This window comes from Cavia porcellus, unplaced genomic scaffold (assembly GCF_034190915.1).
Source record: "Cavia porcellus strain 051 isolate PalLab524CR breed Dunkin Hartley unplaced genomic scaffold, mCavPor4.1 scaffold_11, whole genome shotgun sequence".
Lineage (NCBI taxonomy): Eukaryota > Metazoa > Chordata > Mammalia > Rodentia > Caviidae > Cavia > Cavia porcellus.
This window is the reverse complement of record NW_026947494.1, coordinates 40,882,567-40,907,365: the sequence shown is the minus strand read 5'-3', so window position 1 is coordinate 40,907,365 and position 24,799 is coordinate 40,882,567. Positions and strand designations below refer to the sequence as shown.

The following is a 24,799-nucleotide window of genomic DNA, read 5'->3' as shown; positions in this document are numbered from 1 at the left end:
CATTTCAATATTAGTACATTTGCCCACAAAATCCTACATAGATGGAGATAAAAGCCCTACAACAAGCAAAGAGGACTTTTTTTTTTCCTTTGTCACAAAATATTGATGAAGTGCTTTATTTAGGGGGAGATCTCATTAATTATTTGATTTACAGAAGAAGAAGGCCTAGAGAAGTGAGTGCCTGGCTAATACCATGATGTACCATCTTGAGACTTAAGATCTTTTTAATGTATTCATCAGGGGTGCATCTGAAAGGGGAAAGAGTGAGCTGAATGGATCCATTAATTTAATTGAAGCGAGCTCAGACAAGAGATAAAACATCGCAGCCTGTTCCTTTTCATGAGTACGAGCGAGCACAGTAGTAAACAGGCAGAAATACAAATACACGCAAAAGAAATAAAGGTACACAGAGACTCTAGAGACTTCAAGGCCATGGGATCTCAACAGATGCAGAGGTGAATTAACCCTGAAGAAGCCCTCTTCGTGCACTGCGGTCACTGTTCAGTCTTTCTTGGAAACTGAAATACCCCGAGGTTGCATGTAAGTAATTTAGACTTCCTAAGGCAAAGTTGTATTTACTCTTTTCTCTTTATCACCCCTCCCAATTTTTGAGAAACAGGCTTCATCTTTTTCTCTTTAAAGTCATGGGTGAAGGAGAGAAAATAGGTTTCCAAGATCTCAGACTCAAGCTTTGAATGTTCTCTTGCTGATACCTGGTTTTTGAAATGGAGTAGTCACAAAAGTCTTTTAGTTCTGAAGAGGTTGAGGCCTCTCAGTGCATTGAAGATGACTTTCAGTGAGGAGCATCATGATTGTACCCAGCATACTCATTCTGCGCGTGGTTGTGCATAAGCATACAAAACAAACAAGGATGTCTCTTAGCTAAGTACAAAGACTGTTCAAACTTAGACCATCTGAAAACAAAAAGAAAATAGTATGCTTAATCAAATTTCATTCAGATATTTATAAAGCTCTTATGACCCTGAATAGGAGGTAAAGCCATTATGTGCACATTATTGATATACGATCTTTTTAATAAAAAGGTAAGAAAAATTATCATTAAAAAGATCTGTCAAACTGCTTCTTATAGATGAGAGAAAATGAACAATTTTTAAAGGAAAAATAGCAGTTAGTCAAATGAGATTATATTCAATATTATAATTTTAATATCAAAAATAAGATGGGTGTATAAAGACTCCATTGTGATTTGGCATATAAAATTTAAACTGAATGTAAAATGTAGATTTTTAAAATAATTATAGTATATTTTTGAACCTATAAATTGTGATAGAAATTTTAATATTGATGTCTATATCCCAGTAAAATGCAATAAATTATTTAATCATTTTAAGAAGAAATCTGTCCTAATTATTGAAGTGTTTAAACTTTCCTAAAATATTATGCATATAACATCTAAGATCTTTTAGTTTTTCTTTTAATTTTCATTAATTTTATTCCTTAAGTGAAAACAGTATACCTTTCCCAATGCAAAGAAAATTCTTTCATGCTTTGGAAATTATTTTATCAGTAAAAATATTTTTCAAAATAATATTTTAAATGGAATAATCATCACATATGAAAGTTAGAAATAATTGCTATTATTTGTGTAAACTTTTATTAATTCAATAGCATCATGTATGATTTATGGTAAGCTATTATGTTTCAAATATTTGAATACATAGTTACATTCAAAATTATTTGGAGGAAAAAGAAGTCGCTAATGCTATACCTTTAAAAAGATTCTTTAAAGTATTTAAACAGAAAATCAAAAATGAAGCAACATAGGTGCTATATCTATCTCAACAAATGCAACCTCATCTGCCAGATGACATGTTTGGGAACCAAGCAGCTTCTTTAACATAAATTCAATCATTTCCCAATTGTTCATTGATTTCATATATTAACTTGATTTATTCAAATGGTTCAACCTGAGTGCAAGATTGTTTACATCTTTCTTTCTTGACATGAGTCATTGGAGATTTAAAATAAAAGAACTATGCACTCAGCCATCATGTGGCAATGATTTGAAAGAATTTGTCTTTAGGCCTTTAGCCTTTGATTCACAGAAAGACCTTCTGAAGATAACCATGAACCGAAGGGACTTTGAATCCCGGAATCACTTCTGACTACACCTGATAGCCTTCCTAAACTTCCGATCTCTCTCATATTTCATTTCCTTTTACTCCTTCTTATTTCAGACAGAGAACAAAGTCAGTTTCTCTTGATTTTCTTACTACCAGAAGCTTTTTTTTTCTTGTACATGGTTAGTTTCATAATTCTTTAACATTTAGGGCAATGGTAGTTTATTACACAGTGTGTAGCTGATAAAAATCTTGTGGAGTGAATTCTATCAGGATGCACTTTTTATTTTATTTTTGGTCATTCTTCTCTACTGGCCCGAGCTAATGTGAGTGAAGTCTCATCATTTCTTATTCCAACCTAATTAAGTCCACTCTCCAGAAATCACATAATCTCTTTACCCCATGCCCTTGTTTCCTGACTTTTCACCTTTGTACGTACAAATTCTGTAATCACTTAATGATACATTGCAAATTTGAGCAGATATACAGATGTTTCTTAATTGTAGCTTTTCCTTTTAATCTTTACAATTTATTTCTATAAACAAAAATGAATTACGAGGTAAAATTTGCACCTTTTAAAATAAACTATATCACTTTTTCCTGGAAAAGTTTTCTAAAAATAGAACTTTAAAAGAACTTTTGTACATTTTTAACATCAATATGAAAATCTTGAAGATATATTTTTTTAAAATATAAGCTGTTCTTCTACTATACCTGGAAGAAAAGGCTATTGATAAAGGGTCTCTCCTTAAAATTTAGTTTGCCTGTGAATTGAAGTGATGAGTAAGATTTAAAGGGATGGAGGGACTTGCATTTCTTAACATGTTTGTGATTAGTCCTCCTAAAATAGGTATCTGTCACCTACATTAGCCAGTCACAAATTCTGCAAAACCAGGTGCTTTAAAAATGATCCTGCATAGAGCATGAGCTTCTCATCAGGTAGGTCACAATTTCTTGTAGGCGATGAGCCTAATATATTTATGATAAAATTGGTTTAATATAAAACATATTGTGTTTTATAAATCTAGTAAAGTGCAAAATTATAGGTAAGATTTCCAAATAATACAGCCAAAAATTGTTTCTTTAATGGAAAATTCCAAAGCAGACAGCAGAATAATAAGTACTATTTGTGGGAGGGCTAGAAACTTGAGTGAATACATAATTTGGGTTTAATTTGGTACACTCTGCAGCTTGAGATGAGCTTTTCTCTATTCTCCTAGAAGACCTTAGACTTTTTATTCCCGAGTACATATAATATGTAAGAATACTTAGTGGAATTACATCCTTTCTTATAAACATTGTATATTTTTAAGTGATGTGAGAATTTCATAGCTGTCCTCTGCAACACATACACATACAATACTGTCTTCTTGAATTTTTATAAACACTAGCTTACTGACCTAAAATTATTTTGTTATGATACAGTTTACAATGATGCACTGTCAAAAATTTTTGTCTCTTGTGTTTCCTACTAATAATTAAATTTATTTATTTTTAAAGGATTTATATTCTTAAATAAATAATATTTTGCTTTCTTTTTTAAAATTTTATTTAAAAAGAAAGAAACAAAACAGAAAAAAAGGGTAGTAATAATACAGAATTTCATTATGCCTTCTTTAGAGGTGATAATAAAAGAAATTCCACCAAATACACATGTATCATTATTGCCTTCTTATAACTACTTCATTAATTTTTACAGATAAGTCTATATTTATAGTATAAAAATAGGTCTGTTAGAGTGACTGGATATATAAATGTGAAGAAAATCACTTATTAGCCACTGAACATGTTAAAAGTAAGGTTTATATTATCTATATAGTAAAAATTCAAGTGAGTGGAATGCACACTCTTCTACAATTTAAGAGAAAATTTAAACTGAAGATATAAACTTGTACTTTATATCTTTATTACTTTAAATATATATGATATCTAGAATTAGGAACTTAGATATTATCCTTGAGAGGAGAGAATAAAACTGCAGGTGTGACCTCTTACTTACCCCAATATTTAAGGCTTCGAGGACATTGGGAAGCATATTAGGAATAAGGAAAGCAGATTTGAAAAGGAGGAAGGAAAAGGAAGAGCATATGTCCCTAGAAACCAAGTGAATAAAAAATTTTAATGGAAGTTCATGTCAGCCAATCTTAATATTTTTATACATATAACAACAATAAGGGTAGTATAACAATACAATAACAGTTCTTTCTAAAAATTTTCTGCTAGAGAAAATCTTTTATTAATTTTTTAGTTTTTTATTATAAAAAGAAGAAAACCAGAATTAAGTTACAAAACAAGACAATAGGAGATTAATAATAATTAATATATTGCAAATAGTTATCTTCAGGGTAGTTACTCAGGGGATAAGATATAAGCATGAGCTATTATACAAGCAATATTAACCTAGCCTTTATTTTCAGTGAGCTAAAATACACTAGCAGTATACCTTTATACCTATCTTAGCTATAGCAGAATAGCTATCTTAGCTATATATATATATATATATATATATATATATATATATATATTTTCTTTCTTTCCTTTTCCATTTTCTCCCATCACAGTTTCTCTTTTCTTTTGAACAATTTCTTCCCAATTCACAATATCTATTGTACATTTTGGGTCTTATTTATTTGTTCAGCTTCTTTACACAGTGTTCACATATGTGGGTCTGATTTATTTCATCAATGAGCATGGTTTCTTGTTGCATTCATTAACCTATAAACCTCAAGTTTATTCTTCTTTATGGCTAAGTAGTATGACATCATATAAAAAAATCACATTTTTTTTCCATTCCTCAGTTCATGGGCATTTGTTTTCAAGATACAGCTATTACAAATTTTGCTACTATAAACATGGGTGCACATATATTGCTGTGATATGTTTTAACTTTTTCCAGGGAGATACCCAGAAGAAGAGCTAGATCTAACGAGACATCTAGTCCTAGTTTATTGAGGAATTTCCGCACTGATTTCCAAATGTGTGAGTTTACACTCCCTCCAACAGTAGAGAAGTATTTCTCGTTCCCCACAGCCCAACAGCATTACCTATTGGTTCATTACTTGATGATAGCCAGGTTTCCAGAGTGAGGTGGAATCGTCATGTATTATTTGCATTCTTTAGATGACCAATAATGTAGAACATTTTTTTCATATTGTTATTTGGCATTTGTACTTCTTCATCTGAGAAATGTGTATTCATCCCAAATGCTTATTTTTGATTTGGTTCTTTGAATTTGGAGATATAATTTTTCATTCTTTATATGTTCTATATATATATAAGTCTTTGAGGGATAATACCAGATTCAGAAGTGTAACTGGGTACAAACTCAACATTCAAAAATCAATAGTATTCATATACACAAGCAATAAACCCACACAGAGGGAAATCAGGGAAACCACACTCCTTACAATATCGTCCAAAAACTGAAATAATTGAGAATCAGTCTAACAAAGGGAGTAAAACATCCATACACTGAAAATTTCTGAAAAAAGTGATCAAAGAGAATATCAGAAAGTAGATAGACACACCTTGCTCGTGGGTAGGAAGATCCAACATAGTGACAATGGCCATACCTCCAAAATTGCTTTACACACTTAATGAAATTTCAATCAAAAACCATTAGCATACCTCACATAACTAGAGAAAATATTCATCAAATTCATTTGAAACCAGAATGGACCTAAAATAGCAAAAGTAATTCTGGGCAACAAAAGTAATTTGGGGGTATCACAATCCCTGATTTGAAATTATACTACAAATGTACTGTAATAAAATCAGCATAGTACTGGAAAGAAAAATAGACCTAAAGATCAGTGAAAGAGAATTAAATATGCAGATGAAACTCCATATACTCTAGTTCCCTATCTTTGAAAAGGGGGCCAAACATGTTCACTGGAAGAGAGATAATCTTTTTATTAAATGGCACTGGAAAAATTGACTTTCCACATGCCAAAGACTTAAATTAGACCCATGTCTCTCATCATGCTCTAAAATAAAACTAATTGAGAAAATTTTTATTAATTAAAATTTTTAAATTCATATTAATGTACCCATTTTATTTCTTAAATTTTTAGTTTAAGAGATGTCATAATTTAGCTGTGGGCTGGAAGAACAAAGAAGCTGACTCATGCCTTCTCATGAGCCCCGCTGTGCTTGTAGACTGGAAGGAGGACCAAGAAGCCAACTTGTACCTTTCTGGAGTCAGCAGCTACCATATGGGCCTAGAGGAGAACCAAGAAGCCAAGGCACACCCTTCCATGAGCCAGTGGCAGTTGTGTGTTGAGTGGAGAAACAAGAAGCCAACTTGTACCCCCTCATTGGCCAGCAACAGCCATGCAGGCAAAAAGGAGAACCAAGAATCAGCTGCCCTCCCGTGAGCCACCTGGTGTGTGGGCTGAGTCAAGAGTTCCCCTCCCTCAAATAAGCAACCAGCTGATTTGAGGAAACACAGACTGAGGTAATAGCAACTGAGGTAAAGTTAATTTAATGCTTGTGTTATTTGATAGACTTGCAGGCCTAAAATCAGTAGTCTGAGCATCTATTTATAGGATCACAATAAGCAATATAGCAACTATGACAGATTTCCTTATATCTTGTTTTTGAAATAAAGAAATAGAGATGTCATAATTAATGACTAACATGTTATAATCTAGAATTAAACCTAAATTTTAATTAGAAAGACAGTTATTGTTATTTGAAACTTATGTATGCATATTATTATTTTATTGAAATTATGATAAATATAGTGTTTTAAGTACAATTTTGAAAAAGTGAGACCAGATACTTTGAAAAATTCAAGTTTATTTTCTACATTCAGATATAATGTATGGAGTGAATGTTCCTGGTTTCAAATTAAATATAAACAGCCATCACCACAACCTCTTCAAAACATCACTTTAAAGCCAGTGTATAAAATATTTTATTCATGGGTTAAGCCAAACTATTTCTTCCTCATTTTACAAAGTGCTTTTCAAAGATAATGAGGTGAAATAAGGATCATAATATTGAAATGTAAAAAGCAAGTGCATACATGCTGGTAAATTTACCTCTTGGAGATGTAATCATCCTCTTATTTGACATTTTAGTTTGTGCCCTCTTGTCTTCAATTGCCACTATATGTTTATATTGGGAAGTATTCTAAGGACATTTTGGGTTCTCTAGAAGTCATTACTAGCAGTAATAAGAAAGCTAATAATATGGAACTGGAATTTTCTATAAGTTAAGCAATGAAAATGAATATTGAAATTAATCAAAGCTCAAAAAATCAGAATTAGAAGTCCTTCAGTTTGGATCAAAAAGAAATGACTGTGAGTCTTGAATTATCTTAGTTAACAGTATTGTGTTTAAAGTTTCAGGACCGAAGAATACTGTGCACAAGATTATTTTTGGCATATGATTTTTAATGAAAAATTTGCTTTTTAAAGTCATGCCATTGGGTTTTTTATATTATTATGTTAAATTTAAGCCCTCAGAAATCTGCACATAGAAGTTTTACTGATAGGTATAGTAGGGTCTACCATTGTAAGTAAATTTATCATTGAAATGAAATTTAAAGACTTATCTATTAAATTGTGTTACTATTAAATGTCTATGTCATGTGACTCATTATGACTTTACAACTGAAATAAAATTTGGTGTTTTCATTAAGTTCTTCCTTTTAGAAACTATTGAGATAGACACACAGTACAAGTAGATAGGGCAGAGCAGGTACTTACTAAGTAGAAGAGGTCATCAGAGCATGACAGGTGCTCAACAATTGGGATGCTGGGTATTTGGAGATGGCAAAGATATGGAAAGGAAAACTATAAATACATAAATATACGATCTTCTCTCAAAATTACCCTCATCAACTTCTCCAGATTTATTTTTATCTTGCTCACTAAAGGTTTTTACATTACTCTGGCAAATAACACTGAATTATGGAAGGAGGATTTTAAAGAAAGTTTTTTATTGATGAAAGTGAGGAAATCGGCATTTTTGAAGTAAGGCCATTAGTGTGTATTTAGAAACATTTCCAGTTATTTTGAAAAGATAGTTCAAGGTAATATTTAATTAATGAATTGGAAAATTCACTATGAAGTATTACATAAAGTAGAATCCATGAAGCACACAATGTTTAAACAGGTTTCACCATCTTTATAAGCTGAGTACATTTTGACGTTTTAATCATGCAGTATCCTCATAGGGTTCTTTCAATAGTGACATTTCTAATAGGACTCTACCACATGCATATAGAATATCTAATTAGTATTCCTCCAAACATATTTCCCTGAAATTCTACTCCATCTATTAAGTGCTGCCTGGATTTTCTGAAATTTTCATTTAGTCGGTTTTTTTCCAGTCTAGGCACCTGATACAGAATGAATAGGAAGATGTATGTTTTACCCATGTGTATCTTATCCTTCAGCAGGTCCTTGGGGAGGGTTCTCAAAGTGAAGAAGTAAGGGGAAAAATCTCAGATGTGAAAGAGTATCATAGGAATCTACTTGTATCATATTGTCTAATGACCCATTACCAAAGCAGTCGTGTAACTAAATCCAGAGTTAAAATATGGATCATGATTCCTGACTCTTTCAGGGTGACAAGGCCTTGCAAAGTCACATGAATGAAAGATTAGACAGAAAGAGGGGTGACAAAGAAGAGCACATTTGTGTAAGCTACTCACAACTCTTCCATTTGAATTTGATATTTGATCTTTTGTAAAAATGAGATGGTAGGGTTAATATTTAATCTATTCTGCTTTCTTCCTGGAAGATTATTTCCCATAAACATACAAAAATGTCCTGAAAACACATACAAAGTATATTTTCCTTTTTAAAATAGCAAATTGGTATTGAAAGAAAGAATTTTTTCTTTCAAATATCCCCAAAACCCTAGTCCTACTAAAATAGCAATATTACTCTGGTAGCAGTTTAACTATTTTGTTAAATTTTTAAGGTAATGAGTTTCAAATTTTAAAAATTAATTTAAGAAAACATTATATAATGAAGGATGGAGAAGGGCAGATAAAAATGAATCTGAAAGATAATTTTAGATTATTATTCTGCCACTAAAAATCAATATAGCAATTTACAAAGTGATTTCCACTCATCACACAGAACATTAATAAATTTGTGACACTATGAATATCTTATTTATTTAATAATTATATAATTACAGCAAAACTGATTTAAATGGTAATAAATAACTAAAATCAAAATGATAGTAATATAACTTATCACAAAGAAATTAATATTCTGTTCCAGAGGAAAGAATTTTCAATGACTCTAGTATTTTTTTGAAATTTAATGGTCTATGATTGGTCTTCTCTAAACCATATCTCTTAAAGAATATAAAAAAAACATTTTGATGGATTTCATCTCTAAAACAACAAAAAAGATGGAAATTGAAATCAAATTTGTGATAAGTATAGATAAGTATTAAAACTATTCAAGCAAGGAGTAAAAATTAAAATAATAAAGATGAAGAAGCCTACACACAAGAAAGAATTATCTCTGTTAAAAATAACATTTAAAATTGTAGAAAAGTTTAGTTGATATGACAGCTTTGGCTTAGCTAATTTAGAATCTAGTAATAGTGTCCTTAAGGCATTGATTGATTTACATATGCACCAGAAAGGATTAAGTCAATTATGCTCTCTAATATGATTCAAATTAGCAAGATATACATTGCTACAGCTCCTGTTCATGCCTTCTTATGTTTTAGGTGAATTTCCACTATAATAGAAATTAACCCAATATGGCTGAAAATTGCTAACATAGATTTATTTGTTTTTAACAGTGTGACAAGTATCATACATCTATTTGCATATCTTAAATTTTCAAGGCTATTTAGAGAAAGAAAATGCTTAAAAGTGTTAAATGTCAACCATTATAAGAAACTATGGCACAGTTTCATTAAGCAGACAGATTACCTGGGCTGATCAAAGTTACAACTCTGGAGCCAAATTAGACAGCAGAACACAGACAAATTTACAGATTTTAAGCAACTTTTTAAACACAATTTCGCTAAATTGCTAAATTTTCTAGGCTGACCTTGAATTTACAATACTCCTCACCTTGCCCCTTAGAATTCTGGGATGATAGAAATGTGACTTCACATGAGGCAGATTTCAAACACTATCAAAGACTTTCCCTTATGGTCAAAGGTAGTAAAAACGTCCCTATTAGGCACTCGTACTTCTTTTGACAAGTGTTTATTTCAATTGCTTGTTTTTTCACTGGTCCGTTATTTTGGAGAGTCTAATTTTTTTTGTGACCTTTATATACATTGTATGTTAATCTGTGCTAGAAGTAACTGGCAAAAAGTAAACAACGGTTATCATCAAGAACTCAAAAAAAAAATTGAAACAAAACTTTTTGACAAGATTGTGGAGAAAAAGTACTTCTAATTGTTGTAGAAATATAAAATATAAAGTAGTACAACCACTATGGAATACAGGATGGAGTTTCCACTAAAAATCATAAATTACATTTCTCTCAGCTCTCTCCTTACTGGGTATCTTCCTAAAAGAATTAAAATCCTTGTATTATGGTGACACACACATACACATACCCATTTTTATAGACAAACAACTCAGAACAGCTAAATCATAGAAGTGGCCTATATGAACATCAATAGTTGAACAGATAAAGAAAGTGTGATATTTATACGCAATGGTGTACTTCTAAGTCCTAAAGAAGAATGCATTTGAATAATTTGTGGTAAAGTTAATATGCCTTGAGACTACAATGCTAATGACAGATTAAGTATCACATGATTCATCTTATATGTGGAAACAATATAAATAATTAAAGTGTAAAATTAATCACCGATAAATGAGAAAAATAGAAAAAAGAATGTGGCAATAGGAAGGGGATGTAGGGATGGAGGAGATGGACATGAAGGGAGAAAGGATGCATATACTATGTATCAAAATCATGTACCTGTAATGGGAGCTGAGAATCAGATAACAATTGTTTTTTCTAAACTAAAACCTCAGTATTCAGATTTAATGGCAGTGTTGGAAATCTGAGCTAAATAAATGAATTTTGGTTTTCATTTTTGGTACTTAGTCTCTAGAAGTTCTTGACCACCATTGGTCAAATTATGAAGAGTGAAAATACAATGATATAGAGATTGAAATAGAAAGGACAGGATAATACAGATAGAAAAATACTGATGAAAATGGTAAACAATAAACATAAGTTGAGAACATGAAATATATATAAATACCACAGTATTCTTCATGAATGTTTTTATTTCACGTAGCATATTATAGGAAAATATTATAAATGGTTGAAGAATTATAGAGAAATTTAGTCTTTCATACATCCAAGTTATTTTAGGCCACCAAGGGCACAAACACCGAAACACACACCCAAACACACAGACACACACACACACATACATACACATACCCCACACATCTAAAAACATAAACATGCAGGCCAAGGTTATAACTCAGCAGCACGAGGTCATGAATTTTATTCCTGGTTAAATACACACACACACACACACACACACACACACAGGAACACATATTAAGCTAACCATATCTCTAGAAAAAGTTCTGGTGAAGAAAATAATTTATGGCATTTGAAGGATCCTGGGAGACCTTCAAGCCACACAATGGAAACAGTGGACTTTGAAGATGTAGCTGTGAACTTTAGCATGGAGGAGTGGTCTTTGCTGAATTCATCTCAAAAGAAGCTCTACAGAGATGTGATGTGGGAAACATTTATGAATGTAACCGCTATAGGAAGAACCTGGGACAACCAGAAAATTGAAGAAAAATCAACAATTTTCTCAAGAAATCTAAGCCCATATTGAATTCATAGAAAAGAACAAATTTTGAGTTTTGACAGAAACCCATCTTTAGGATATCAACAGTATATATGTATGTATGTGAATATGAGATATTGTCTAAAAAATTCCTACCTGGATAGATAACAGCAGCTACAGAGGCTCTCTGAGATAGCCAGCTTAGATTCTAGGAATGGTGTGGTGTGGGCAGTCCTAAGCAGAGGGAGATATACCCTGCCGACCCAGGAACAAACTAAACTGAGAGAAACCAATTGGAAATGCAGTTCCAGTGCTACAACTGGAACAGCTAAAGTCTCAGTACCGCTGCTTGAACTCACGGATTGAACTTGCTGCTGCTGCTGTGCCTGAATTGGCGCGGCCAGGATAGCCTGCTAGTTTCAACTCACTGGAGACATGAAAGCTCTGAGAGCAGGAATCAGTGAACCGAAGTTAGAGCAAAGATGGCGGGGAACCTTGCATCGACCTGCGGTGAGTGAGAGGAGTAAAGACCCTTCCACAGACAAAGAGGCTCCAACAGAGGGAATTCTGGGACTGGGCAGATTGGCTGGAATAGGATGCTGCAGTGACTTCAGTCACATATTCCCCTCTCAAGCAAGACTGGTGGGGAGCACTTGACCTGGGTGACACCATGGACTGAGGCCCAATAGGCTAGCCCAAACCAAGTCTCTGTGCCTGGCAGTGCACTCTAACACAGTGAAGCCTTCGGTAGGTAGATCTGGAGGAGTGGGCCTAACATAGGCTGCCTGGGTCTGTACCTCCCAGTACACTGCAGTGGATGGGACCACCTAGTCAGAATGATTCAGACAAACTGAAACCAAAAAAAAAAAAAAAAAAAAAAAAAAAAACTGGGCATCCTATATAAGCCTGTATGGAAGGAAAACAAAATATGAGAAGAGGAGGCAACAAGAAAGAGTGTTCAGTCCCCAAACCTGAGAACACTGATCCAGGAAAGGTAAATGCAAAGGAGAATGAGGAAAGAAAACATGCAATATCAGGCACGGCACCAGCAGACATAAGGCAATATCTCCAGGACCTTATAGATGAGTTCAAAAGTGAAGTATTTAACCAAGTAAAGCAAGATATAAGTAGAATAGTTAAAGAAATGCTAAGTACCTCCCAAGAAAAAAACAGATGGTGGAATGGAAGAACAGAAAAAAAAAGGGGGGGGGGGAAATTGTGTGATGGAGAAAATAGAGAAAACATAGAATACATGGAGCAGGTTCAAAGAGATTACCAGGAAACTAAAAACTCTATTGAAAGCTGGCATAACAGCTTGAAAGAAACTAAGGATAGATTATCTGAATTGGAGGACAGGTTTGTAATGTGGGAACATAAAAGGAAAAACTTCTTAAAAATGACAAGGAAACAAGCAGTAAAAATACAAAGGCTGGAAGATGAGAAGAGGATCTATAACTTGAGAATAAAGAATGTAAATCAAGAAGCAGGGGTACAAACAAAGGAACTACAAAGGCTAGTCACAGAAATAATTAAATAAAACTTCCCAAACATAGGAAAAGGAAAAGATGCTCAGATGTATAAGGCATACAGAACTCCAGCCACCTACAACCAAAACAGAACTACACCCAGGCATATAATAATCAAGATTCCAGAAATCCAATATAAGAACAGAACAGTAAAAGCTGTCAGAGACATGAAACAGATCACTTACAAGGGATTTACAGCAGACTTCTTGGCACAAACCATCAAATCTCAAAGAGTGTGGGGCAAAATAATCCAAGAATTGAAAGACAATAACTTCCACCCAAGATTGATATATCCTGCACAATTGTCCCTAGAAATTAATGGACAGACAAGGTGATTCCAAGATAAAGAGGAACTGGGGGAATTCACAACCACCAATCCAACTCTACAGATAATATTGCAGAACATTCTAAAGAGAGAGAAAAGTACCAGGATAACAAAAGCAGTGGCAGAGAGGCCACAATGAATGGAGCAGAAAGTGAAATGAAGAAGACAGACAACTAATGACAGAAAAAGAGCACAACAGAAATGAGGCAAAGAAAGTTGGATATAATATAGATGGCCTAGATATACTAACTTAAGGGAAAAAAGAGAGAATCACAGGAAGAGTGGATCAAGAGGTAGTATCCACCAAGAGTCTCTTTAAAGGAAATATAATTAGCCTAAAGAAGGTTATATGGACCAAAATCAAATATGAGAAAATGGAACTTGATGTGATAGGGAACCAAAGAGTAGTAGGGGTAGCTGAACCAGTATTTATGGACAAGTTGAACAGACAGGCTTTAATACCTGAAGAAATATAACTAGAAATCCAGTCCAGGAGTGAGAAAGTTTGGAAACACTTAGGTAAATAGCAGGTTGCCCCTCCAATGTAAAACTGTGAGTATTGGGGAGACCCAAAAATAATATAGTTCATTCTGGGCGAGTAAAGGGGAGGACTAGCCTTAAAAAAACCAGCAGAAGATATAGCTAATAGTGTATCAGAAATTAAAAGCCCTATTACTCGCACCACTTTGCTTGGTTGGAACTTGTTCCATCCTAGTCTGTATACAAGCCCTGGATCTGAGGGCACAAACAGCTGCCCTGAAGATATCAGGACATAGCACTGTGGTCATCTTTAATTTCCTATTAACTCAATCAGGATCTCTGTATGATTTATACTGTTGTATCATGATTGATCTTAGTTAAATATGACTTGTTTGATTGCTGCTTATTATTGACAGATTTTATTCAAAGTTGTTAGGTTGCTGGTATCAAGTTGAAGAGTAGAGACAACTATACAGAAAATGACGATTCACCATGACATCCATTCTGATTTGATTACTACCTGTTTTTTGTAGCTCTACACTATCTACAAAGTTGATAGTGTACTACTATCTGTTAATTCTGTTATGTACTTATATGTTCAATTATACTTTTCTGATGATATAGCCAATTCTGTTGATGATAACAAGAAACAGCACAGTGATCATGGTAGAACTCCTTATACAGCAGTTTTATATGTCTTTTTAGTTTTATGTGTATATTGGAATATGTTTAGTTCTGTCCTGCTTTATTCTGTTTCTCCCTCTAATATAGAAAGGATAGAAATACATGTTAAGACTCATGCTTGCGTAAAACCTATAAACAGTTTATGAGAACTGATCTTATGACACATGATGAAATGAACAAATAGTTTAAAGGAAAGAAAAGGGCACTGCAGTACCCAGTGCTGATTCTGGAGTGTTATGATGTGAAATCCAGCAATATTATTAATCTTTTCTCAGAAGGATTTTAGTCTAATAAGTTTTGTTAGGTCTCAACATAAATGAAGATATGGATAAATGTGTACATGTCTAAGTGTAAAGGATTGATAGCCATATTACTTAGTTTTTGTTCGATAGTTGAACAGAACTGTTTGCAGTCTCCCTGGTTGAATTCCCATTTATATGTTCCACTTTTGTATCTTGAACAAGTATTGGTGGGGGGATGTATACATCAACTAGTGATTCATTACCGTTTATTTCTTTTCTTTGAAAGTATGTGCTATTTCTGCCCATTTTCTATTTTGTTTTGTCTTTTTTTAAATAAAAATAAAAAATGGGAAAAAAAGGAAAATAATTTGTATATTTTCTGGTCCAGTATTATTTTGCAATCACTTCATGGAGAAAATATGTTTTTATTGTTGAAATGCTGGTCTGAAGTTAGGAAGAGCATATCATCTGGTATCTTCTGGATGCTTTTTAGAAATGTAAATATTTTATTCTATGTCTTTATTCCCCATGTGCAGTACATGCAGTTTACAATTATTTGGGAAATGGGTATGTGTGTAGTGTGGTTCTTTTATTTTCAATCCTCTTTCCCTTCTCTCCTTCTTTAAATTCATTTTTCTCATTTTTATTGTAGTTAATTTATTAATCTTTTCTCACATTCATGACATACAATATTTACATTCATCAGGGTTATTAGGCTCTTGCACATGACATATCTTCATTCTGCATACTTCCCCTTCCTCTCCCTTTCTTCTCTCATGCATTGTCTCCTGGAACCCTTCCTTTTTACAAGAGATCTGTCTTCTCTTCTTGTCTTCTGTTTCTCCTTCACTGTGCTCTATTTGTACTTGGCCATCCTTAAATGAGATAATATACTGTATTTAAACTTGTGAACCTCATTTTTCAGTCTCCATTATATTTTCTAGGTGCATTCCTTTTCCTAAAAATGTGTCAGTCTTTTTCTTCTTTTAGCCAAGTAGCATTCCATTATGTACAGATACCACATTTTCGTTATTCAGTCATCTGCAGATAGACTCAATACTATGAATTGTTGCTGTAAACATTGATATGCATATATTGTTAGAGTATGAATTTTGACTTCTATATTTTTTGGAAGAAGATATCTAGAAAATGTCTACTTTTAGTCCTTTGAGAAATTTCTGTAAAGTTTGTATTAGCTTATATTCCCACTAGCAATGTAGGAGGTTTCATTTTTCACTACAACCATGGGAATATTTATTATTTTTTTGATTTCTTGTTGATTTCCATTCTTTCTGGAGTAAAATAGAATTTTACTATTATTTTAATTTGCATTTATTACCCAAGGATAATGAATACTTTTTCAAATATTTGTTTCCAACCATTTCCATCTGTTTTCCTCTGGGCGGTGTCTATTCACTTCACATGTCCATTTTTTGTGGGTCTTTTATTTTTGGTGGTCTCTGACCAGCAACCCCATTGCCATTTCCATTATAAATACCAGTGGATTTCCCCTGGCATATGGACAATGAGTGAGCAGCCTGCACAAAAGCCTGTTGTAGAGCTTGCTCTTGCTCTGAGCCCCACTCAAAAGTAGCAGCTCTCTGAGTCAATGAATAGGCTGGAGTAAAATATCTAAGTGAGAAATACGTTGTCTCCAAAATCTGAACATGCCTGCTAGACCTTGTGTCTCTTGTTACAGAAGGAACCAGATGTAACAACTTTTTTTTTAACCTTAAAAGGAATAATTTTGCATGCTTCACAACACTGAACTCCAGAAATTTCACTGAAGTGGGGGGACCTTGAATTTATTTGGGTTTATTTCTCATCTTCTGTCTCACAAATGCTTTACTAACAAATCCAGAGAGATTGCTATCACATGTTACCTGGTAAAATCCTTATAATATCATCAGTGTAATGGACCAGTGTGATACCTTGTGGGAAAGGGAGAAAATCATCATCCCTGGAAACCAAATTGTGACTAGCTAGCAGGTTAATAGAAACCTGAGACAGGACTTTAAGGTATATTGCTGGCCTGGCTGGGATAAATCAATATGTTTTATGATGGCCTTAGGGACAGACATGAAGAAGAAGGCATTTTTATGTCTCATTATTTCTCTTTTCTCAATGTACAGTTCCCCTAGAAAAAGGCCTTAGGTTTCTTTAGGGAAAGATGTGAAAAATTTTGACTGCATAAATTTTTGGTGATGCTCCAGGATCTTTCTTGAGGGAATTCCACACCTATTTATTCAAGGGGTTCTGAGTCTCTAAATAGGCTCAAATCTTGAACAATTATTTGAAGTTGGTTTTTGTTCACTTTCCAAATTTCACTGTTGGGAATACTAGAGCTAATAATCCAATGCAATAGATCTATATATATTGGACTATTCAACATTGTAATGCAGTCCATTATTATAATGCATGCACCTTGCCTTTGGTGGTTAAGTGTTGCCACTTCAGGATCCAGTTAAAACCACTTTCCTTAAGTTTCTCAGGTGAGTAACTGTGGTCCACACTGTAAGTCTGGCATACAGAGAAGAGCAATTACAGAGCTCTCTGTGGATGCAGGTGCTCTTCTCAGGAATATGTTTATCAAGGTGCTAGTTAAGGTACATTTTCTGGATCATCTCAGTGTGGAAGACAAGTTTTGATGTGACAAAACTTATCTTTTGAATCTACTCAAAAGTAAACTACAGAATATCAGGCATCTCCAACTCATTTACAGTGAACCATCTTTTAATCCATATTCTGCCAAACAGCCAAATAAACTATACTAAACTTTTTGTTTTATCTACAACTACAACATTAAACATTAAATTCAGAATCTCTACTTAATGGGACATTTCTCAGTTTGTGGACAAACTCAGCTTGATCCAGGTATATGTTTTTGCCACCATCACTCCACACCCTTAAGACCATTTCTACATTTGCTCATTAGACTTTTATAAGTTAGAAAATTCAGGAAGTTCTTTGGGAAAATAGTAGACCTCCTCATCGATCACATAATATAATCTCACTTTTACTAACTGTCAGCAATTTGAGTCTGTCCATAGGCCTAGAAGCAAAAGTGAATGGTGATGGTGTATTTGAGGTGTGTCAGTATTATTGTACTTAGTTAACCCAGGATGGGTTTCCCTGGTTTAGAAGAAAAGGCCAACAGAAAAAGGTGAGAGTTGGAAATCGGCATCTGTCACTGTGGGTGGGGAAATCAACTGCTCTGGCGCTCATTAGTGCCTTACAGTTTAACAATGTCAGCCTCATGTGGGTTCTCCCAAATTGCGCCCCTTATTTTCATTTATTAATTTGTCCTTCCATTTAGAAGACTAAATTTTCCTTGTGTGTTTTGTGTTTATTATTTTCCTGTACTAGTTTGTTCAGAGATGTGAAGAACAACCAGCCAGCCCTACTATAGTTCCCACTCTGGCAAAAATAATAAAAAAGATACATACAGAGTTGTTAAATAACTTGCACCTCACAAGTGGTGAATTAAGATAATCAAGTGGATTTACACTGTATATTACTTTAAACAGCACACATCAAAGACTAACAAGATTCCCTCCAGTATCAGAAGGAGAGACATGGCATATTCAGTTGTCATCAAATTAGAGAACCAACTCACCCAAAAACCTCTAAAGCTATTTAAAAATTTCATCTTTAAAATTCTGTTTCTCTAGTGTCACTCCTGGCACCAAAATCTGTATCAGTCATTGGTCACTAGAGAAGCAGATTTAATATAAAATACATAAATATGTAAGGTTTTAAATGGAAAGTTTTAATAGCTGCCTGCAGAGTTAGGTATGGAAGAGTGCAAAAGGGCTGCCTGCTCACTGGAGATCCAGTCAAAGATGAGAGGCTTGGATCTCATCACGGGAAGCCAGCTAATGACATCCAAGTGGAAACTGAAGACTGGAGCTCTTCCAAAGAAACATACATGAGCCTTCCTTCTTTGGGCAACTTTTTATTACATTCAGGGTACAAGACTATTACATTAAAATGCTTACACCTAGGGAGGATTTTGTGTTTTCATTCAACCTTTTAGCCACACCCAAAACTACCCTAATTCAATTAGTTGAGTGCATCTTACTCAAATTGACAGAACTGTTATCTTTCACATGTGCTTACTCATGCTTATAGCAGCATAACTCATAATAACTAAACCTTAGAAGCAGGTTATATGTCCAACAGCAGATCAACAGTTAAAGAAAATGAAGCTCCTCTACTATAAAAAAATGATAACTTTGAGTCATTCATAGAAAAGTCAATATAACTTTAGATCATAGTGTTAATTGAAATATATCTGACACACATATTTAAATATTTCTTGTTGTTTCTCATATCAGAATTTTGTAATGTATAAATAAAAACAATGAAAGTCATAAAAATTAAAAGATAGTATAAAACAAGGAGATAGAGAATTCATGAACAGGACACAAACTGCACGGGAAATACTTCCTAGAATCAATAACTGGAATCATGTCTTATTAAAAAGTTTCTGCATGTCAAAGGAAATCTCCAGCACAGTGAAAAGAAAACCCACAAACTGGGAAAAAATCTTAGTGAACTCTCCCTCAGACAAAGGACTTCTGTATAAAACATATAGAGTTAAAAAAACTTAGACCCCCAAAATTCAAAAATCCAATATAAAAAAAGAGCATCTGAGATGAATACACACTTCTCAGATGAAGAAATACCAATGGCAAATAAATACATGAAAAAATGTTCATCATCATTAGTCATTAGACAAATGCAAATTAAAACCACACTGAGATTCCATCTCACTCCTGAAAGAATGGCCAAGTTCAAGAAAACCATCAACAACAAATCCTGGAGAGGCTGTGGGGAAAAAGGAACTCTCCTGCACTGTTGGTGGGAGTGTAGACTGGTGCAACCATTGTGGAGGTCAGTCTGGAGATTTCTCAAAAAGCTGGGATTGGAGTCCCATTTGTTCCTGCTATTCCACTTCTAGGCATATTCCCAGAAGAACTGAAAGCATCATACCACAGTGATATATATGCACCTATGTTTATAGCAGCACAATTTGTAATTACCAGATCTTGGAAAAAACCCAAGTGTCCATCAACTGAGGAATGGATTAAAAAGTTGTGGTATTTTTATCCAGAGGAGTACTACTCAGCTATAAAGAAGGAACACAGTGAGATATTTATAAATAAATGGACACAGCTTGAGACCATACTGATAAGTGAAATAAATCAAACTCACATGTATGAATACCGAATAGTTTCCCTATTGTAAGAAATGATTCTAATATATAAAAGTATATGGTAATCATGATTCTCCATTATGTGGCTTTGAAGCTTTATAAAGTTTTCACTAATTAATTGGGATGGCTTTATTCTGGGCTGTTTGATATTATTGTCTGTGATAAAATGAACAGTTATTTTGAAGAAAACAAGACATGATAATAGCTAGTGCTGATTTAATACCATCTTGTTTTGAAGTCCCACCAAACTGTTGCTCTTCTGTCTCCATTGGTTTTATCATGTTGTATCTTACTGGATTTCATTATATGTGATAGTATAAACAAAAATTTTATAGGCAAAGAGATAATTTAGAAACCATTTTTCATTTTCTGTTAGCTGGTTCTAAATACCTGTAATACTTTCATTCACTTGAATGGTTTCACAGTGTCTTGATATGTTTGATGCTATAGTATACGAAGTTATATTCAAATAGTTCAAGGAAAGAGACACTATGGCAACTACTATTAAGTCGAGATATCTTGTGGTGAAGCACTAGGTTGCTGAAATTGTCATGCTTTGACTTGTATTGTTATGTTGTTATGTCCTCTTTTATCTCAATCTCCCCCTTATTCATAAAAAAATTAATTAATTTTTTTAATTAAGGGAAAAATAAAAAAATTGACAGGATATATTATAGTAACTTTTTTGATTTCCTATTAACTTGATTTGAAGGCCTGTATTACTCCCACTATCTTATTTTGACTGATTACACTCTGTTCCGTTCTGTTTGATGGTATCAAGTTTGACAGTATAGGCAACTACTTTTAAGGCAATAAGATTCAATGAACAGCTACTTGGAAGGAAATAAGACATAATAATAGCTAGTGCTGATTTAATACCATCTTGTCTTAAAGCCGCACCAAACTATGGCTCTTCTGTCTCCACTGATTTTATCATGTTGTAACTTGCTGGATTTTATTGTATGTGGTAGTATAAACAAAAATTGTTATAGGCAAAGAGATAATATAAAAACCATTGATCATTTTTTTTTCTGTTAGCTGGTTCTAAATACTCTACAATGCTTTCATCCACTTGAATGGTGTTACACAGTCTTTGATGCTATAGCATATGAAGTTATATTAAAATATTTCAAGGAAAAAGACACTATGGTAACTACTATTAAGTCGAGTTATTTGATGGTGAAGCACTAGGTTGCTGAAAGTGTCATGCTTAAACCTGTATTGTTATGTTGTTATGCCCCCTTTTATCTCATCCTCTCCCTTATTCATTAAACAATTATTTAATTAAAAAAAAAGATTCACCATGATGCCCATTCTGGCTTGACTATTATCTTCTTTTGAAGTCCTGTAATGTTTCCAATGTTCAGATTTTATTGGTCTTGTTCTTTACTGTTTTGTTCAATTTTGTTATACCTAATGATATAGGCTATTCTTTTTAAGGAAGCAAGAGGAATTATAGTAACCATTGTTGATAACCTTGTATTCTGTCTTTACATCATGTGCTATGTCTATCCTTTGTTTGACTGACTACTTTGTTTTGTCATATTTGGTTTTATTCTTTTCCAAAAAAAGTAGTAAGAACTATGGGAGTAATAAAACACAAAATGTGTAAATTTTGTTGTAAAAAAGAGAGGAAGGCACAAGTGCTCTAAAGGATACATCTGCAAGTGTGTTTAGGTGTGTTAAAATAGATGACCATATTACGGAGTTTTTGTTGGATCATTGAACACAACTATTTGCAGTCTCACTGTTTGAATGTTCACTTTGTATGCTTTGATCCTGTAACTTGAACAACTATTTTTAAGATAGCAATATGTAATCTATTAACTAGTGATTTCTTACCTTTTTTTGTAATTCTGTATTACTTGTACCCTTATACTGTTTTTTTCCTTTAAATAAAAAAGGAGATATTATTTTAGAAAAAACATTTAAAATTCTAAAACTAGTAAATCAGCTCAATAAGTCTATATATAAGATAAACACAAAACATAGTGATTTTCTACTCTGGCAGAGACCACAAATGAGAAAAAAAAAACTGTATGAATTATGATCATTCCAAATTCTGAAATTCTTAAGTATAAATCTAAGCAAGTATATAGTATGTACGAAAATTTCAAAAGCCTAAATAAGAAATCAGATACCAATAGATGTGTTTCTCTTTTTCAAAAAATAGCATAATAAAAATGTCAATTGTCTTCATGTTAATATATTATTTATAGGTTAATGCAGTTCCTATCAAAATTTCAGCAAGGACTCTTGTTCAGTTTTTTTGTATATGTCTTTTATACATATAGTCAAGGTTATTCTAAATTTCCTATGAAAAAGCAAATAAACTAAAATATCAAAATATATTACTAATTTTAAAACTTACATAGTTGTGATAAAGCTGAGGTATTGTTAAAAAATAACCTCAGAATAAGTAACAGAAGTCAACCAGACAAATTTATTCAAATTTTGTCAAAGTTGTAAAATCAATTCAACAAATTATTCTAAAGCACTAGGACACAGATGAGTAGACCCTGGGCATGTTGTATTACTTGTGTTGCAAGATACTGCTCATGCATCAAATTTAAAACTCTTACAAATGTTTGCTTGTCTAGCAGAATACTCATTGGCCAAGTTACTCACAATACAAGGTTTGACTCTGATTTCAAAAGACAACATGAGCAATAATAAAGACATAAGTGAAAGTAATGGTTTTTTAAAATGTGGATAAAGAAAAGATTTGTGAGATTGAAGAGATTCATATCTATAGATCTGATTTGTCTTGGTGACTAAATTGTATATCACTGTCTTTAGTATGTTTTACATATCTGATGACACTGATGAGCACTTGAGCTAAGACAACCTGATATTTTTCTTGCACCCAAAGACTCCCTAGAATGATGAAGTAGACTGCAAGTGTATATGGTGTAGAACATGATTTTGTTAGTAGTTTTGTTAGTCAGTTTTGGTTGGTTGATTTTTCTTTCTAAAGATAAAATTCACTATGTGTTTTCACTGGGTGACCAACCACCTCAGTTTGCCTGGGACAGTCCTGGTTTAGTCACTCACTGTCTTGCACTTATACAAACCTCGCAGTCCTGGGCATACAACATAGTGGTTCAGTGTAGCAACATATAATATTCAACAGTAAAAAATCAGATTCTTATGGGAAAATGCTACTTTATATTCAGGGTAGATTGTGTAAACTGATAAACATAAATCATCTCATACGAATTGAATAGTTACCACTTGCATTAGCTAAATATATTTAAAAGGGAAAAACTCAGTTCTAAGTGGTTTAAATGGAGTTAGGGAAAAAAGTTTGCTTTTCTATTAACTTGAAATATTCATGTTTCATTATTATGCCTGAAAATTTAAGCAATAAAACTGCTTTAGAGTATGATTTAAAAAAATCTTTTATGGTATACAAAACATTTTAGAGACCTGCTTCTAACTAAGTACTTAAACACCACTTTACAGTCTTATTTGAGTGAAGTGCGGGTGTCATTGCTTTAGTTAATCAGCACTGTAAAGATGAAACATCGCATATACTTTTGCATGAGCTTTTGCAGACAGTGCTTAGAGCTGTGGTTTGATATAAAAGAATCATTTTCAGATTTAAAATATTGTTTGGTTTTCACAAAGAACAAATGGCTTACTTCAAAATCAACCTATTTGCCTTTGGTTCTTTTTCTATTTTACTGAAGAATAATTGCAAACTCAACTGTAATGTGGGATTTTGTTTGTACTTCTTTGACAGGTCTGCCTCATCTTTCTTTCTTTGACCAACAAGTGGCCTTTCTCAAGTTCAACTGCTGACATGAACCAAATGACCAGAAATCATTCATGAAAGGAGAACAAACAATGTGTCATGTAATATATGATTGATGAATCTCAGGCAATGTTCAGTAGCACATTCATAATATTTATTAATTTTGGTGGTATATTATTAAATTTTAAATTATGTGCATATATCTATGTAAGTCTTTTGCTTTGATACTATCATTTGATAATTAATCTGAGATTATTGATTCACAATTTCTACATACTCATAACCGAGAGTTATTTGAAAACTTTGCATTTAGTATAGAATATTGCTTAGCTATACCCATAATGTTAATTGTTCAATAAATATTTAAAGCATACATTTTAACTTGAATTACATTTCATTTGCAAGATTGACTCTAAAGGACAGATTTATTTTATTTTGAAATTAGAAATTCTTTTCAAAGCAACTCTAATATAATGTTTTTGTGTCTGTTCTTGATTATGCATCTATTTTATAACTGAAAAGAAAAAGAATTTATATGTGAATTACATGGATTTAATGATAAAGCATCATAAATCTATATTATTTAATTTTAATTTTTAATTTTAATATAGATATTATTTTTAAATAAAGTTGTTAGGTATTTATCCATGTGCCTAAGAACAAATCTAGGCCCATATCTCATATTCTGCAGTAAAATCAAATCAAAATGAATCAAAAAACTACA

At 33.0% G+C, this 24,799-nt stretch overlaps 1 long non-coding RNA gene across 1 annotated transcript; it reads left to right on the top strand.

Moving 5' to 3' along the window:
* Nucleotides 1-208: 208 nt before the first annotated feature.
* On the top strand, nucleotides 209-24,522 carry LOC134477993 (uncharacterized). The gene is made up of 3 exons (XR_010050330.1): nucleotides 209-540; nucleotides 6,155-6,537; nucleotides 24,064-24,522. It is a non-coding gene; the product is annotated as an uncharacterized LOC134477993 (long non-coding RNA).
* Nucleotides 24,523-24,799: the final 277 nt, after the last annotated feature.